A 7827-nucleotide genomic window follows, 5' to 3' on the forward strand; every position below is an offset into this window, starting at 1 on the left:
AGTCTCCCAGTTTAGGATTAATTTTCATTAGCACTGACTTCCTAGGTTCTGCCAAGAGCCTAGAACTGGCATTCCCTAAAAACATCATAACTCTTTGGCTCCAACCTCTTAATAACTCCACATCTACTAGTTCGCCATTTAAATACGCCTCCTCTGCCACATCCATAATTTTAGCCTGTAGTGTAGTTCCTATTATCCCAATAGGCTCTGCGCATTGGAATAATACCTCCAATAGTATAGACCTAGACCAGACGTTAACTAGGTCTTCTACTGTCGATATTAGACTTAAAGTTTTGGGTTTGCCAGCTAGCTCAGAGTTCACTAGAAACTTTCTCGAATAGGCAAGGAGGAGTTGAACCTCCCTGGATAGACAAGAAGGGATTTAGTTTCTGACAACCATAGAACATGACAACTTTGCTCTCCCCTAATCAAGAGTGTATCTCTAGAGTCGTGTGAAAACAAAAGACAACTTATTTTACTCAGTCAGTACGTGCATTCTTAGTTTCACCAGTTTGTAGAGAAAAGGAAGAGACGGGCGTGTTCAATAAAAGATGTTGTTTATTGATCAGTCTCTTTTCTCGTACAAGAGAAATGGATCGATATTATCGCAATACTTATGGTTAAGTAAAGTGCATACAATAAAAGCAGAATTATGAAATAATACTGTAAAAGCATTGAAATGGTTTCTAAGCCATATGCTATTTAAAATGGATAAAATATATACATACACATATACATTCGACTAATCGTACTCAACTGGTGCTTCTAACCACGCCTACCCCGGTGTACCTGACCTAAGCCTAATACGTGGGCTGGAGTAGAAAGTAGCAGTTTGAGTTAAGTTTGTTTTGCCAAGTGACTGACTCAAGAATTCTCTGCAAGGGGTTATTCAGTTCTGTACCTGAGATCTAGGATGGTTGAGGGATGGTATCTCTCGTCTGTGGTCTCGATATTCCAAGCTGCCTGCAAGGGCTGCTCGGAAGCGCCGGAGCTGGATTTCTCGGCAGGAGAAAGGCAGCGTCTCGTTCTCAGCGCGTCAGGAAGGCGGGGCAGCGCCAGTGGGCTTCGCTCTCTGCTGGGCTTCGGCAAGTCTCGCTGCTCCGATCTCGTCACCACCGCGTGTGTTTGCTTAAGGCAATGTCGGTAATATTTATACCTGTAAGGTGCCGAGATTGACGTAAGGATGGACATAGATACGTCAATAAGGATGTCATACGAGCTGGTCGTTAGCACATTCTTTTACTGAAGTTCTTTGAGAAATCAAAACAATGGCCGCAGGGATTTTCCCAGGTTGTCATAGGTTTGATTTGTTTTGAGAACTCCGTATGCCTTATCAGGGGCTGGAGGAATATTGCTTGCCTAATTAGATGGCAAGCGTTATGACCTAATCAGATAACGCGCTCCTGTGCCGTGGTCTGGCTTAATCAGATAACGGTTTCTGCATCATGGGATGGCTGCTAGTTAATTTGTTAACCAGAATAGGGTCAGGAATAGGGGGATCGATACAGAACCTATAGGAATACATCACACCCACTCCACGCTAACTATGGCCATATTTACGAATCTAGGCATAGTAAAACATACTGTAGAGTATCGTGTATACCTTACCACCCCAAAATACACATAATGCATTTTGAAATTATGTAACATACGGGAAAAAAATTAGTCACATGTACTATATGCACTCAAGCAGTAGAAAAATGCTAAAATAATCACGCATATGTATACATTATTAGTAATTGAATATGAGAATTACACATGAAATGGCTCTTAATACAGAAGAAAAGTTCGAGACCACTTCATCACAGTTCAAAAATATTTATGAACATACCAGCGGGCAGCTAATGTCTATGAAGTTTCTAAAAATAGAAATTAGTTCTCTAAGAATAGTTCTTACTTTAAGCAGAAGATAAGTGTCCCGAAAAAATTATAAAAATATTTTGGGGCTGCTAAAAAAATTGCTGTCCGTGAACTGGAGGAAAAATTGTTCTTGCTACTTTATTATTAAAGTTGAAGGCCAAATTCAAGGTGTCGGGAACGCCGTGTGCTAGCTTGCTCAAGAGTCGTTATTTCTGCTCTGGTGAGAACATCATATCATTGAGACTGCTGAAAAAGCTGTCAACAGCTTCCTGTGAGAGTTCCACTAACTCGGAATAAGATGTAACCATGCATTCATGTGCATGATTGTCTCCATTGACGTTTTGATTAGTATTGCTGACAGAAGGTCGTACCTGATCGATGCTGCTTTCAGCTTGAACTTCACTACCCCTTAATCGTAGTGGTGAAGTTTCCACGAATGCCGTCATCAGGATTGGCAGCCGTTGAGGGCAGCACAATGCATGAGCCGTTACCGGACCCAACAATGTTTCTGCATCCATTGGCGCATCCGATTGTAGCGTCAGACAGGTGTCCAACACGCATTCTTCTCCGCACAGCATGCACCTTAATACAGGTAAAGCGCATATTTGCCATATCGGTCGAAATGAAAGGGATGTATGACGTTATAACGCATACTTTTACTCCGCAGACCATTACAACGCGACTTTTACTCCGCATACCGTTACAACGCATAGCGCCTTGGGGCGCTGGATAGTGGTAAGTATAATTTACTATTCTAACTCCAGTCCCCGTGGACCCTAGGGAAGGTGTTGGATAGTAAATTATACTTATTACCTATCCTAGAGCGCCCCCCAGCGCAATGCGTTGTAATGGTATGCGGAGTAATGGTCGCGTCGTAATGGTAGTGCGGAGTAAAAGATCCGTTGTAACGGGTGTATACCAAATGAAAGAAACCAAGTCATGTTTAGGTCTCTAAGCCGGGTTAGTCCCAGGATTTTTGATATCCGGTCCCGGTTTCCAATGGCTCGGATTGTTTCTTCCCTTGTCGCAGGTGTTTTGTCTGTGACATGGTTTGCCATAACGAAATATAAGGACCAAGAATAGGATTCCTGCAATTAGTCCCTAAATGAGGGGAACTCCTCCAAAAATCGAATGGACGAGGTCTGGAAAAATACCCAGTATGGCTTTGAATGGTGTTAATGCCCCTGAAAACAATGTCTTAAATACATTTGATACTCCACTGGTATCAGAAATATTTAAGATTTCATTCAGGATTTCTGCGAAATGTATGGGGGAATTAGTTGATAACAATGAGTGAATCTCTGCAGTCGTCCTTGTGACTAGGAGATCATATGTTTCTTTTGATGACGTGAGCCTGGTCGGCGTCTGAAGAAGCACTGTTTTCATTCTGCTTAAAGTATCTACTCGAATAGAAGTAATTTTCAAGTTAGGCCATGTCCTTGCCTCCCTGTCTGGAAAGGAGCTGGGGAACAATAAGCGTCCACAGCACATGACCTTCGCAGTCGTACTTATGAGATAAGGAACCCCGGGCTGTAGACTACAACATCTGCGATCCACAATTAGGATGTAACTCCCGTTATAGAGTCTTTTAAAGAATGGTTCTATCTGTGATGCAGGTGTGCCTAGCTGGTGACATGAAAGGTTATTTGAGTTCCCTTCACAGGCTCCATGCAAACTAATTCCATTACACAGAAGTGTACCGCTTAGTGACATTGCACAATTATTGCCACTAAGAAACACTTTCTGTCCTTTATTACTGACACATTCATGTGAATAGGGCAAGTTCCATGTTGACTTAATGTACCCTTTTCCTAATTTTTCGTACATGCCAGCCTGTATATATTTTTGGCAGTATTGAAACCTGAAAGCAGATATCGGAATATTAATTATCCCATGTATTATCCATTCAATGACAGGTCGTTCTGACATTGTCAATGGTAATCTCTCGAGTTTCTCAATGCTCAGGATTGTATAATCAGCACCCTTTTGTGCCATACTGATTTGTTTATCAGTAAGGTTAAAGATATTGAATAGTGACGTTGTGTTGATTAAACGCCAAGGCACATAGCCTGAACGCAGATTTTGTAACGTCCATCCAAGCTGTACAATAGAACGCAATTGCGACTGGCCGTGTTGTAACAACAGTAAGTCTTGCGATATTATGTCGATTGCTGAAGACACAATGCTGTCCAATGAAAAAATTCTGGAGGACAGAGTCATTAACCCATTGTCCACTACAGAAAGCGATTTTTCCAAATTAATACGGTCAATTTCCAGTATACTTTCTGCTGTCTCAATTTGAGTTATCTTCCAGGCCTCGTTGTAAGCTGCATATATAGAGGCTGCTATGAAGCGTTTTTGACGCTGTTTGCGCGGTCCCATAATGAAATCACGCAAGTCAGCACCATCAGTAAGTGAAGTTAGGTGTTGCTTAATTTCTGTCAGTGTGGAAGTTTGTAGCCATTGAAGGCAGAGTTTGCCCACACTGTAGGTGGTGATTATCCCTGGGTGTTGTCTTTGGGAATATCTAGGGTCTGGCCTGGTCAATGTGAACCCCTGTGTTTTGTTCAGGAATCTGTCTTGACAGTTATTAGTATCTGTGGGCCAGATTAACCATTATTTCCAATCAGGATTTGTTCTGTTTTGGTTTAATACATAGTTTACGTCTATCTCTTCATCTGCAGAGCTATTGCTGTTCATTGTTGGTTTTGGAATAGACGGTTTATTTAAGTCTTTGATTTTGGCTAATCCAAGACAGGTAGTTTGTTGAATAGTGTCATTCAAGAATATAATTTGTTCTGGGATCATGCAGGCTCTAAACAATGATTCTACACCCTGAACTTGCCATTCTCTTGTACCCCAAACACTTTTCACTTCCACATTTTTGTCCCAATAATCAAAACCAAATGTATTCATTTGTTCAAAAAATGAGTCCGAATATATCAATTTTGTGTTTGTAAGCATGGTTTTTGTTCCTGTCTTATTTGACAATTTAAAATAAAATGTTTCAGCTTTACTTGTATTGAACCCTGAAAAATATGAATATTTGTCATAAAAGGTTCTTGAGCTTCCTTTTGGAGGGGTTGCACAATGTTCCCATTGATTATAATTTAAAACATTTCTAGGTTGTGCAGATTTATGTAGAAAATGGTTACCATAGTGGTTGTAGCAGTACATATTATCATAATTAGACGAACCCTGCAAATAATCATGTTTGGTAAATTTTGCAGACATCACTAGGTCAGACATCATGTCATTAATACTTTCAAAGTCCCAATCATCAGCAAATGAGTTTGGTTTTACAAAGTCACTCAACGAGATCTTGATTTGGTGTGGATATTTGAGGATTTCAACCGGACCATAAATTTCATAGTCAGTATTGTCCCATGCTACCCCACCCGGTATAGGATTGGCTGTGAAGTTGACTGAAGAAAGTTCTCTTTTCTCGACGTGTGAAGACGTGTGTGGCTTGAGGATCAAGTTGATTTTCTGGCTTGCTGTGTCCATTTTTGCATATTTTCCCTCAATGAAGCGTCCCAAGCATAGTACCATGATGAGCCAAAGTATGAGGATAAATACACCAAAGGACACCCAAAATTCAATCCATGGAGAAATCAGATAGGTTTCTTTCAGTTGTTTCAAAATTTCCATAGCTTTGTCTTTAAGGGTTTTTGTTGATGGCTGTGTCTTTGATTCACTGAGGTCTTCAGAGGAATCATTGAAGTTTATGAAGTAGCCGGATGCTGTTCTATCAATTGTTCCAATTGTTTCAGGATTACTGTTTCTTGCATATTCATTTGTTACTTCATTGTAGGTTGGTGTGTCTCTACTAAACGTTTTTATTTGGGTTTTCAGAGGTGTGAGTTCCATTGCATTGTTGCATAGTCCTTGTTGTTGTTCTGTAGGCGTTTCGAATGTGATTAGCCTTTTAGTTAGCACCTCTGTATTTGTAGCAAACCTCGGTGTTCTACTACTTATCGGGAGTCCACTTGGCCTACTGTTTGTTATCGGCCACATGATTGTGGTTTTACCAGGTCGATGGATACAACTCGGTTCTCCTTTTTACCAGCAAGCGGCGGTAGTACAACTGATCTTGTCCCGTTGATGGACAAGACAGGAACTGCTTTTCTGTAAGAAGGCCCAAATTCCTTCTTTACCGCGATCTTTTCTCTGACTAGATCCCCGATTTTTGGAATCCAGACAGGTCTTGCTGGGACAGGTGGTGTTTCTTCAGTGGTTGTTGGCTGTTGTTTCAACTTTATGTTACTCAGGTCTTTTCTTGTTTCGATTAAGTCCTGCAAAATAGCCAAACGATCTTTAATATCAAAGCTTTTTTCTTTCACCACTGAAGTCTGACTGTCAAGATCTAAGACTAACATCCTAGTCCCAAACAATAATTCGTACGGACTGAATCCCTTCAGAGAATTTCTTGGCAGGTTGTTTAGACTACGTTGGACACTTATTAGATGTTTGACCCACCCAGCTCCCGAACCTAATACCTTTGCTGTTATAGATCGCTCTCTGCCTTTGGTTTTTTCTTTAAACCATCCCGTATCCCTCAGGAAGGAAGTGAGAAGATTCCCGCAAATGCAATGCTCATTCTGGCCAAGCACTCCCCACAAACCCGAGAGGCAATGGAAAGATATTGGTCAGTACGTAGCATGCTTCTAGCGTATATGCCATTATAGACTTGCAAATCTTGATATAACAGTTCTGGCGTCAGCCGAAAGTTGGTGTCTACATTATAAGTGAAAACTAGTCTCTGTATGTTAATACGACGCATTTTTCATATTGGGATTATTTTTTTTGTTGATCCTTTCTGGTGTGAAACGCCAAGGTAATATACCGTTTCTTTCACCACTGCGATTTCTGTTACAGTTTGGGCAGTTTTTTACAAAAATGGTATGGTGCAGGCCCATGCCTGGCCACCAGTACACTGATTGTAATTCTTCCAGAGAATCTTTTAATTTGAGGTGTCTGAGACCCTCGCCCATATGTGCGTCTGCTATTAACAAGCCTCTCCTGTCCATGTTTGGAATTACTCTATCCCCCACTCCAGGGATTCGAGCAAAAGGAACGGAGTTTGCATCGATTATGTATGTATATTTGAGTGGGTAACTGATCGGTAACGCTGAGCAGTCGCCTATTGATGACGTTTTCACCGCCAGCATTGTTTCACCGTCAATGTATTTTACTGCACGCTTTTTTCTATCTACGGAAGCCGATTCAGTTGCTACCGTTGTGGCTTTCTCAGCCAATGAATTCCCTGCAACGTGAACGCCATCACGCTGATGACTCAGTGAGTGTATCACGTGAGTCTTTGGTAGTTCTCTTTTTAACAGAACTATTTGTTCCCAAAGCAGTTTTTGCTTTATTGTTGCACCTGTGTCATCTTTGTAACCGTTTTGAATCAATTTCTGCAAATCGCTGTTATATGATTTGACGCAGTAATATGAATCGGACACCATGAGTGTCGGGAATTCGCGATCTGCATTATCTAGCGCCATTTTCAATGCTATTATTTCAGTCTGTTGTTCTGAATTAGTTTCTACTGAGTGTGTCTTTGTTAATAGAGGTCTTAATATACCTCCGTGCCACACTTCTTTTGTAATCTCACATGTGGGGTTGTATGCTTGTTCTCCCCAAACGGAGGGTTGAGCATGTCCGTCTGTATAGATTACACAAGCGTACTGTCGTAATGGCAGAATGTCGATTGGCAGAGGGAATGTTCTTTCATATTCTAGATATTTTAGTTCCTTTAGTTCCGGATCAAAGTAGTATTTTACTTTGTCCATTGTAATGGAATTCACCCATTGTATCCATTCCGGATTCAATGCTGTTGTTGGTAAATTACACGGGGTTGTGAGGAAAATTATATTTTGCCTTGTTATATGTGCCTACGTGTTCCCCATCCTATGTTATATGTGCATGATCGATATGCATGTATCCCCCTATGATCGATTAAAG

The sequence above is a fragment of the Lissotriton helveticus genome, chromosome 6, assembly GCF_964261635.1.
Source record: "Lissotriton helveticus chromosome 6, aLisHel1.1, whole genome shotgun sequence".
Classification (NCBI taxonomy): domain Eukaryota; kingdom Metazoa; phylum Chordata; class Amphibia; order Caudata; family Salamandridae; genus Lissotriton; species Lissotriton helveticus.